Below are 12,262 nucleotides of genomic sequence, written 5' to 3' on the forward strand. Positions count from 1 at the left end.
GATTAGAAGGAAAGAAATAAGGACAAACAACCCTCTCTATAAAGGCCTTGCACACATTCTAGTGGCCGGTTGTGTGGCAGAACTTGTGCTGGGTGGGCACAGTGCACACGGCCATTCATCCCAGGTAGGGAGCCCATCACTGACCCAAGGACAGAGACCACCACATTCCAACGTGGTGAACTAGTGAGTTTTCTTGGATTACTTACAGGGATGTGGCTGAGGGGTCACTTACACAAGCAGAAATGACCCAAAGACAGCTGTGTTACCAAAGCCCACCAATCCAGCATGGGTGACGGTTCACACAAGCTGGCAACCCAGAAGATACTGCAGAGCCTGCAGGCAGCTCAGCAATTTGGAGACTGTCCTTTCCACGTGACTCTGCTCTAAACCTCTTCCAGGTCCCTCTGCAAGTTTCTCCTTCTTCCAGGCAGCTTGTCTGGTCTAAAAATCGTTGCAGCTTGCCGTATCTGAAAATGAGTCTTAGCACTTGGCTTTGTTTACTTTGGGATGGAGGAGGGTCTAGTGAATTTGATCGGTTTCAGAGACGTCCTGAAGCTATTTTAAGATGTTTAACCTTCCTGCTTAAGAACTGACTTTCGGGGAGTGGGGGGGCTAGAAAAGGGGAAATCATTTGAAATGTAAATAAATTATATCGAATAAAAAAAAAGAAAAAAAGAAAAAAAAAAGAACTGTAGAATGAACTGTTTCAGTTTTGAGGGAAATTGTGACAGAGGACGACACCTATTACATTCTTACCTGCAGCTCTAGGAGGGTATAATTGGTGCCATGCTCCAAGCTGACAAAGTATTTTTCTTAGAGTCATAAAATATTTTCATCTATGCCACGTGAAGAAAAAATTAACTAGAACTGTGGTTTGGGTTTTGAATTCATATCCCATACTTGGCATTTAAGATGGGTCTGGACATTTACACCAAGTGACAGTAACAGTAACAGCATCTCAGTGAATAAGGAGCATCATCCCGCCTTTTCTTTTTGGAGGTTTTGCTGATAGCAGATCAGAACAGAGATCCTCTAAGGACTTATCCCTTAAATAGACCCCGAAGAAAAGCATGGCAAGGAAAACAAAAATACAAGCCTATGTTTTGTGGGAAAGGAGGAGGGAGGGGAGCTGTTTGCTTGTTAGGTGGCTGAGTACCTGTGTGACTGTGTGCGATTAGGTATAATTCATAGTTTTAGTTATAAAAAGTTATGTAAAGACAATATTCAAAACAAACATCTTACCTTTGAGTAACAACACACTGGAGGGGACTCTTTGGAATTCCCTGAGAGCTACAGTAACCCTCTCAATATGCAGTGTCACCAATGGTGTCAGTATCTCACACAAAGCCTTCTCCAGAAATACAGCCACAGTGGGGATCAAGCTTCAAACACTTGTACCCTTGGGGGAAAACCCAACACAAACCAAGGTACGTAGTTACTCTGTACATATCAGCCAGCTTGCCCCCTGCAGGGTAGGAAGAGGGGGCACCATCCCTCCCTGAAACCCAGGTTTTTTGTTTAGTTTTAAAATAGAGATAGGGAAGATTTTTCACAGACAAAGAGACTCTCTTCTTTAGCAGAGTATTTCTCTCATTCTTCATATGCAACCCTTGCTCACATCCCAAGTCATGAGCACAAAGGTTGGCTGGCAGACTGGAGCACCTCACAGAGGAGGGTGAGAGAGGGAAGTCAGTTACATTATAAGTCGACAACTCATTACCAGTCAGTTTCACAGTGTTATCCTCCCCTCAGTGTCACCGCCAGCAGCACCGGTTCTCTGGTCTTTCTTCCACAAGCTCCTGTTGAGGGTACAGCTTTCCCTGTTGATAGGCTTTCAGGTTTGAAAGGCATCTCTCGAGGAGCTGAGGCTTGTTCTGTTTGGGTTTACATATCAGTTTGTATCCTTGCTTTGTCAACTAATATATCTATATTTGGCCAAATGTAGTTCTCTCATTCAGTTTATTTGCATTATATGTAGAATGCCCACCATCAAAAGTTTACTGAGACTTGCTTGGTAACTAAGAGTTTGTGTGTGCTTAAAAAGAACTTCTGTTCTCTAGTGGTTGGGTACTCTGTTATATAAATGTTCATTACTTCAAGTTTGTGAATTTCGTTACTCAGATATTGCATATATTTGATTCATTGTTTAATAAGTCAGTAGCTACTATTAAGGCTTTCCAGTGTGATAATGAATGTGACTCTTCTATATTATAGTTTCCTCAGCTTTTGCTTCTTATACTTTGACATTACATTTAAAATTATAATTTATTTCTGGTCATTTGCTTTCATTGCCAACAGAAGCCATCAAGTTTATAAACCACTGGTGCAAAGGCATTCAATCCACTCTTTCCTGAGTGGCCTGATTTAATAGAAACATTCTAAATATTTCATTTTTACTCATTTGGCGGCATCTCCTCTTTCTCCTCCTACTTCTTCCTTTGGAACAGTGAGGCAATACTAGAAATGAGAATATTTTTCTCTTTTGACAGGTAGGACTTTAGACTTGACTCTTCTTGACCACAAGGAAATCAAACCAAACTAAACTGGTTGCTAAAACCCCAAGTTCTAAGTTTGAAAGCTATCAAGTTTTACTATAAAATAAAACCTAGGTTTCACTGTGGTCTTTGTGCTGCCTTCTGTTTTGCGTCCTTTGTGGCACCAGAATAAACCAGCGGTTGACTGGTCAGTCTGAATGTATCATCAGGACTTGAAGTATTCAGAGGAGCTCAGGGGGGCTACGGAGCAGTTACAACACAGCGGAGGTTGAAGAACAGAACACACGAGGCATGAGGTTAAAAGCCCAACGTGTCCTTCCATGGCGACAGAAATCCATCAGTGACAGCCATCAGAGCAGGGACTTGAAAGGTGGTCTTGGCACAGCCAGGATTGGGTTCTGTCAACGATAACAACCATCACAGCATGAAAGGAGCCTCGGGTAAGAAATAAGGTGAAAGTTCCAGGTTACCAAAGGCACCGTCTGGAAGTGAGCAGCATTAGCCAACCCGGTGCGTACTGAGGTCCGTGTTGTCCCTTCCTTTGTCCCAGCATGCTCTAATTAGCTTAGGCTTCGGAAAATTTTAAAGACATTAGACTTAACATACTATCATTGGTAAGAAAAAAAAATCACTCGTTTTTAGGTGCTTAAATTCCTAGATGAAAAGTAGTGGCGGTTGAAGACGTTTTATCAATGTCTTCCCAGGGCTGAGAGTGGCTCCCTACTGGCTAACGATCCTGCTGAACTCCCTGCACACCCACTGTCTCATCGCTCATGTGTTACAAACTCGGCTTTCCCAAGGGGAAGAGAGTTCAGATTGCCACGCCCATCAGCATCTGAGCTCAGGCATTCCATCCCACCATCTTGCAGCAGACTTTAGGGTGGCTGAACACCTGAAGATCTGCCACCTCTCAGGTTTCCTTATAGCATTATTTCCTTGTAAGGCCTAGTTTCTACCAAGCAGACATAATCACTTAAGAGTTGGAAGGCAGATGCTGAGGAGCAAAGCCGAAGTCTTTCTACTGCCTTTGCTACTTACAGTAACATGTCTACAGTAATGGCATTGGTGGGGTGGGATTTCTATGGTTTTGTTTTGCTCTCTGTGTTTGTGTGTGTCTCTGTGTGTGGTATGCATTGTATGTATGTGTATGTGTATGTGTGTGTTATATATATATGGGTGTTGTGTGTCTGTGGTCTGTGTGTGGTGTATCTGTGTGTGTGTGTGTGTGTGTGTGTGTGTATGCTTTCTGCAACAATGGTTGCAAGTGTCATGGTCAATTGTTTTCTACTCCCTCCTAAAATTTGAAGGCCTAACCTCTAGTGATGATGAGTGTGAACTTATTTGGAAATATTGTCCATGCAAGATAGTCACATCAAATTATTAAATGGGGCATCATTTAATATAATGGCTATTCTTATGAAAATGAGAATTTAGGCACAGAGACTGACAGATTCACATACATGTACACACACACAGACAGACTTACATATATGTACACACACACACACACAGACTCACATACATGTATACACACATAGACAGGAATAAATTCAAGGACAGTTGATTCCTGGGGCAGGTCCTCTGGATTGTAGAAAGCAGGTAGCAGATGGTGGACTCTCCTCATGGCCCTCAGAAGAAGCTAACCCAACTGCGTGTCAGTCCTTCTAGCCTTGAGAACTGGAGGCCATGCACTTCTGCTGTTTGGTGTCTTGCTTGGTGGCACATTGCCACGGCAGCCCCAGAGAAGCCGTGCAGCCCTCGGTGTGGCCTTCATCCTTGCAGGTGTTGAGAGGCAGAGGAGGGAGAGACTAGTGCCCACTAAGACAGCATACAGTGCAGCATCCTGGCGTGTTCTGTTTTATATTTCCCAACAATCTCATCAATTTAGAAACAGAGTACCAAGGTGTGGCAGGCCCTCAGAACTCCACCATAGAACCTGTCCTTTCTGTAATGCAGTGTTATCATAGGTCCGGCATCTTCACTGTGGGATTCAGTGACATTGCAAACATCCGTGCTATCTTTGCCCATGGAAGATGGATCACCACTAGGTCCCTACTCACTTTGAGCAATATAGTGTGAATCCCAAATGCAAACAAATCAAAACACTGGTGAGGTCGTGGAGTGAGTAGAAACTAAGTCTCGAGTCTCCTAAACACATTCTAGTTGGTCGATGTCTCTGTCATAGGAAGGAAGAACTTTGCCTTTTGCACAGTGGTGGGCTAGTTTTTCCTTCCAACTAGGTGGGATGCAGGACATTAGATAGTTGTTAAGGGGTGTAGGGGGATAAGGATAAGATTTGAGTAGAACTTGCAAGCTTTGAGGACCACATTGAATTCTTGGTAGTCTTACAGATTTAGAAAACCCCTCTCGGGATGATGTACTGTGAAACTTCAGAGGAGAGCAGCCGCTGGATCAGGTGTGAGTCTCTGGTTTATAGTCAGTGCTTTCTAAACAACAGTGAACGATGTACCAGATAAACTGCAGACATAGTGCTATCCACAGTAATTTAGAGTATTTTTGTTGGCTGCTTTTGTTTTTTGTTTTTTGTTTTTGCTGTTGTTGTTGAAAGCCATGGTGCTCGAGGGAGCAGAGACCTTGTTTTGTACCTTTTAACAGATAAACTGAGTCTCAGAAAGGTTAAGTCAAGGGATGGTCTGGTTATTTGAAGGACAAGTAACCTGTGCAAGGAGTAATTCTTTTCTTTGGCACCTTGTAAAGGTGTGTCTAAAGAGCTGTATATTAGGCCAGGATAAATATGTCCAGAGAAAAGTGGAGTAAGTCCTGCTGACACCGGTAGCACTGGCTGGAATGAACAAGGAACAGGACAAGGGGGGTGCTGGGCCTTCCTGCCCCCACCTCTGCACACACTGTTGTAATCTCACAGGATGTAGGCCTCTGAATATCCAAAGAATCCATCCTGCTTGTTTGCCACTGTGTACCACTTACCTGGCAACTACAATCACTCTTCTAGAAACTTTGTTCAAAATAATCTCCCATGACAGGTACTGTTCCTACGGTTGCAGACCTAAGTGGCTGGGGTGGGGTGGGGCTACTCTGCTAGCTTGAAGCTTGAGGCAGGAGTCAAGCCAACGGAGCAAGCATTCAGCCATTACCTAGACTCCACTCCCGAGCCCACACCTGTAACCATGCTAAACCTGGGGACAGATGTGCCAAGCCACCTTGACCATGCACGCTCTGACAACAAAGTTAATTCTGATTCCTGTCAGTAGCCGTGTGGCATTTAAAGCAGGTCGAGTGTAGGCTGAGAAATTGAGTAATTTACTGACATACTGACCTAACGTGTATCAGGGTTAGGCAGTGAGGGCCATCGCCGGGAAGCTCCGGGAAACTGCTACCTTTTCTCTCAGGCACTTCGCTCCAAGCACTCTGTGAGCTACCGAGCCATGGCACAGGCTTCTGAGCCACAGAGGGACCACCACGGAAGGGCTGCAGGAAAAATGGTCCAAAGCACGATAGATACACTGTAGCTCTGGTCGGAGGGTGCACCTGCTTTTCTCCCCTCTGTCAGGAGTGCTGGGGTTGGGTTTCCCTGACAGGTGTAGCGAGGTCACTGCCCTGCTCCAGGAAGAAGAGTTGAGCCAAAGCCCTGAAACAATTATGTGAAGGAACATATGCAGTGGGACATATGATTCAGCCGCTCAGTGTTCCCTGCAGTCTAGATTTGTACGTTTGATGTACCCTGCCTTCATAACGGCCATAAAAGCGCACTACTGCGTGACTCTCTTTCATTACTTACAGTTCAGTGGCGCTAATTAACCTCAGCTACGAGCTCTCTTCACATGACTGATTCAGGGACTGCTCACAGCAACAGGCTCCCAAAATAAACGGTGGGAGATGGGGAGAGGAAGCAGTTCAGCTCCCAGGCTCTGGGATCGATCGCAGTGCCTTCATTGAGGGCTCTCTGCTGACAAGCATTGGATCTAAGGAGGTCGATCCGGAGTGAACGTCCCAGTCTTGTTCAAGCTCAAAGGAGCCTGGTCGGTGGCAGGAAGGGAAAGGCAAGAATAAAAAATGTTTCCTTGCTCTTCTTGTATTCTGCAATAATCTATCTAACCCGTTTGCCTTTAAATTGCATGTCTAAATTCCCTCAAAATATTAAACACAGAAATACTGTATGACTCAGCAATTTAATTTCTGGGTATCTACCCCAAAGGATTAAAAGCAGGTTATGAAACAAATACATGCATGTATGTATTCATAGAGGACTGGTCGAAAATGCCAGACAGGGGAAAGGGCCATTGTCTCATTAGCAGAAGAGTGAATGGATAAATTGTGACGTATGCATATGGTGAATACATACCCAACCCTGAAAAAGAAATGGATCCTACGACATGCCCAATCTTGAGAAACTTCAAATATACTGTGTGAAGCAAAAGAGCCAGATACACGGGTGACAGACAGGTGACAGGGTGAAGCACTCAGAACAAGCCAAGCTGTAGAAACAGAGCAGGTGACGGCTTCGCAGCGGCTGCAGGGAACGGGCAATGCCTCTTCAGTGTGTGCCGGTCTGCTTTTATCGTGAGGCTTTGGAGGGAGAGGATGGCTCAACCCTGCTGGTCAGTTTTGGGAAGGCGCAAGCAAGTGGTGATGTGACATTAACCCCCCCCCCCCCCCGCCCCCATGTTTATAATGTGAAAGCAGCGTTCAGTGTAGGTGAATTCGGTGTATCTGTGGCTCTCAGGCAGCACAGTGCATTGTGAGCGAGTGAATGGCCCATCCCACCGGCCCTAACAAGCATCTCCCCCAACCACAGCCCAGGGCACGGCTTGCTGAGATGGATAACATTCATTGAGCCAGGTCACGTGTGGTAACTAGCCTGATGGAGACATATTTTATCGTGCATAGCTGTTTTTTTTTTAAGCTTTTACTTACTTTATTATTTTGTATTTTATGTGTTTGGGTGTTGTGCCTGCATATATGTCTGTGTACCACTCACATGCCTGGTTTCTCCAAGGATCCTGAAAGAGACTGGAAGGTGGAACTGGAGTTACAGATGGTTGTGAGCCACCATGCAGGTTACTAGAAATCAAACTGGTTCTCTGTAAGAGCAGCAAGTATTCATAAACACAGGCCCATGTCTCCAGTCCCCATATATGTATATATATGTATATATATACATATATATATATATATGAACATGTAATAGATAAATATTTTCTTTGTCAACACATCTTAATAAGGCTGGAAAATGATTACAATATTATATACTTATGTTCTCAATAAGATGCATGTTTTACGGAATAATTTTAATGCACTAAATGAAATCACATACTTTCTATTCTTTTGCATAATGATGATATATACACACTGTACCATCCAGATGTGGATACCCACAGCATTTACTAGCCAGCAAGGAATATGTGCTCCCAGTAAATGCCTGCCTATTCTCGGCTGCGAATGTTCCCAGTATAGCACAGTGCAGGCAGTAGGCACTCAACAAGTAATTTCTTGAACAAAGGAAGAAGCTGATGAGTATATTTTTCCAGTACGCTTGAGAACATTGTTTTCTGTACTGACTAAGGCCCTGTGGTGTCCTTTGGTCACATGGCCAATGGGCGGATTTTTCTGGAATGTATTGGTTTACAAATGTTTAACTATCAACTTACTTATCTGCCTACTCTGAGAATGAGATTCTACATGATTAAGAAAATGGCTTTGGAATTTGTACTAAGCCAACTTTGTACACAGTACAGAATGTTCTCAGAAGCAGCAGCACTCATGAATAATAGAGCAGGCCACTTCCTGGACTCTGCAGCCTTCCTTGGCCTCTGCTCTCCTGCCCACAAACCTTTTGCCTGCTGACCTGGATCTGGATGCTTTCCTCCCCCAAGCGAGATACCAGATCAACTCCAAGGGAGCCACCTTTACTCTGAAACTTGGCTGACACTCATTGTCAACTCTTCCTACCCAATCACTGATATTGTATAAAAGGAACATAATTAACATCGCATACCACAGAGTGCCACCAGCAGAGCCCCTACCAAAGCAGCAGTATTCCATCCCATCTGTTAATGCTGGGTTACTTCAGATGGCCAAGCTGAATCAACACAACCCACAGGAAGCTTGGGTCTGCTTCCCAGCAGGGAGGAATGTGCAGTAGCAGCACAAATGGAAAATCGCCTTGACCTTCCATGAATTATGTTTGCTATGCTGACTAAAAGCAGCATCTATAGAGCTATTTGTTTATATCCTTAAAAAAGCAAAAAACAAACAACAACAACAACAAAACCAGTGACTGATACATTCACGAATAGCACTGTGTGAACTATCCACATGTGCATACCACCTGGATACATGGTCTGGATAAGAAGTTCAAATAGTGTAGAAGGACACAGCATAGAAATGGTTGAATGATGGATGGATGGATGGATGGATGGATGGATGGATGGATGGATGGATGGATGGGTGGATAGATGGATGGATGGATGGATGGATGGATGGATGGATGGGTGGGTGGGTGGATGGATGGATAGATAGGTAGATGGATGAGTGGATGGATAGATGGATGGGTAGATGGATACATAGATGGTTGGGTGTGTGGGTGGTTATATGGATGGATGGTTGGGTGGGTAGATAATTGGGTAGGTGAGTGGTTGGGTGGGCGGATGGATGTATAGATGGATGGATGTGTGCATGGATGGATGGGTAGGTGGGTGGGTAGGTAGCTAGTTGTGTGGATGGGTGGATGGATAGATGGATGGATGGGTAAATGGGTTGGTGGGTAGATGGATGGATGGTGGGTAAGTGGGTGTGTAGATAGTTGGGTGGATGATGGCTGGCTGGCTGGAGGGATAGGGCTCCTATTCCTGTTCTATAGCACTTCCTGCTCACGATACCTAACTTTATAATTTTAAAGCACTTTAAACTCTCCCTCCTTCAACCTCATGCCATGTTGAGATGGTATCATCTCACTGTGTGGTGTAGACTGGTTGTGAACATGAACTCTCAGTAGAGTCTCAGCTTCCTGAGTGCCAGGATAATAGATGTGTAACATTTAAAAGAAACTTTTAATGAAAGTATTAATAAAATGTTTGCTTCACTCAAAATGAATACATTTTCATATATCAATATTTCTAAAATTTGGTTGCCTTATTAATCTTATTTGATCTTATTAAATTCGATGAAATACCATTTCCTCTTATTTTTTAAGTAAAAGATTCTTACTTTGCATATTGTTCCGAACCATGTCTACTCTGAGACAGCTTAAAATTTTAAATGATATTTAAGTGTTCTCACCCCATCTCCATTCCTATCACTAGGACATCCTTTCACCATAAAACAGTTACAGATCTCATGTCTTCATATTACTTCTAAATTTATTCCTGACCTTTCACACTGCACCATAAACACGAAGACCCAAGTCCTCTGGAAGAGCTTCCTTCCCCCACCCCACCCCCAGATAAGATAAAGAATTTGGTTCAGGTTTTAGGAAAGATCCACATAATTTGTAGCTAGTACCCACGAAGATACAGATATCCCAGCCACCAAAGACAATAGGTAAACTGTTTAGTCGAATTATGTTTTGTTTAAGGTTGTATGTAATTAAGCAAGTTCTACTATGTCAGAGATAGCTCCTGTAAAAGAGAACTGTGGCCCGTGGGATATTTGTCCCGTGTGGAGTGGGGATGCTTGGCCACAGCTCTTCAAGCCGCCACCTTGTTCTCCACCTCTGTCCCTTCCCATCTTCCACATGGTGTGTGCCCTGGATTCTCTGAAGAAGTCTCCAGCCACGCAGAAGCAGCATGGGAGACGAGGACTCTGACCTGGAGTTGGCTTTGGCTCAGAACATGCCAAGAGTGCGGGCCAGGTCAAGAGTCGTGTCTCCAGCACAACGTGGAAGAAACTGTGCACAGGTGACCTTGGAGCAGGCCTCCTGAGATGGAGGATGTCTGGCCTCCTGTCTATTACACAGACAGAGGTGGTCTGATGAGCCCCAGACATCCCCAGGATGCGGCACTCAGCAGCTGGCTGGGCATTAGCAGTGTCTTAAGCCGGGACAGGAGTGCCTGCTGTAACCACGGGTGCTGCCTATTCTCATGGGGCCAAGGACAAATGGGAACGAGTTCTGTGAGGACCTGCGTGACTGTGCCAGCGTTTCAGTCCCTCGCCCTCACAGACATAAACAATTAAAAGCACAAGTAGGGGTTCCACTTAGTTTTGAATATTTTTTTTAATTTTTGAATCAGTATTTTTATTTTCTGAGGATTGTGTACTTTTGATATACTTTGTAAATTTATTGGTAAAATGCTGTCCTCAGTTATCTAATATCATAATACTGGGTGTGTGGTAATATTCCCTTTTTTATACTGCTAATGTTTTTCTGCTTCTTTATGCCTTTTTATAAATCTTGACACAAATGTCATTTCATCACTTTTAGAAACAAACGCTTCTTGATATGTGTTTTTATATCTTCGAGTCTTTACTTAACTAAATTATTTCCTTAACATCTTTTAGTTTGTTGAGTGAATTTTGACCTGTTACTTTTGAACATGGATATTTTGTTCTTTTCATTCTTTTTAAAACATTTTTAAATTGTGTGTCTCTGTGTGTACCTTTGTATGTGTGTGCTTGTACGTGTGTGCCTGTATGTGTGCCTATGTGTATGTGTGCCTGTGTGTGCCTTTTTGTTCCTGTGTACCTCTGTGTGTGTGTCTGTATGTGCCTTTGTGTGTGTGTGTACTTGTGTGTGTATGTGTGTCTATGTACCTTTGCGTGTGTGTATCTGTATGCCTGTGTGTATGTGTGCTTGTGTGTCCCTTTGTGTGTGTGTGTGCCACTGTGTGTATCTGTGTGTGTCTGAAGTGCATGTGTGCCTGTGTGTGTACCTTTGTGTGTGTGTGTGTTTGTGTCTGTGTGTCTATGTGTATGTATGCCTGTTTATGTGTGCCTGTGTGTGTATATGTGTATCTGTATGTGTGCCTTTGGGTGAGTGTGTGCCTGTGTGTGTGCCTGTGTGTGTATGTATGCCTGTGTATGTATGTATGTGTGCCTATGTGTGTGTGCCTGTGTGTGGGTGTGTGTGTGTGTGCCTGTGTACGTTTAGGTCAGATGTGATTGTAAGTGTTTCTCTTGGTTGCTCTTCGCCTTGTTCTTTGAGACACAGTCTCTCACTGAGTCTGAAATCACTGACTGGTGAGACCGGCTGCCCAGAGATCTCCCGTGAGTCTTCTGTCTCTATCCGTGCACTAGGATTTCTAGTGGGAGCCGTCACACTCCACTGTTTTCTGGTGCTGAGAATTCAAACCCAGTTCCTCGGGCTTGCACTCCAGTCACTTTCCCCATCGAGCTGCCTCCCCAAGCCCCGTCTTCTTTTAGCAAGAGAACATAAGGCTACGGACTGGACTTTCAATACGACCTTAGTTCAACATAGCGTCTTTGCCACTTGTTTTAAGAGTTTCCTAATTTATAATAGTTTTCTTTGATTTAGAAATATTTTATTATGATTGCTTAGAACATTTTCAGCTATTTAACTTAAATGCATAAATGTAAGATGTAATAGGTACACACCTACTGAGTTTGAGAGTTACTGAGTTTTCAAATATATCCCACCTGAGTTTCAAAATGCAACTTTTATGTCAAAAAACGCACCAAAAGTCAGTCTTGTCCTTATCCAAGGTTTTTAATAACATTAAGAGAATTTATTTTTATTTGTATTTATTTTCACCAGAAAGATCTGCTTCCAACTCTAGGGCGTATACCCAAAGGATGCTTCGTCCTACTACTGAGATACTTGCTCCAACCTTGTT

The sequence above is a fragment of the Apodemus sylvaticus genome, chromosome 23 (assembly GCF_947179515.1).
Source record: "Apodemus sylvaticus chromosome 23, mApoSyl1.1, whole genome shotgun sequence".
Taxonomy (NCBI): Eukaryota; Metazoa; Chordata; class Mammalia; order Rodentia; family Muridae; genus Apodemus; species Apodemus sylvaticus.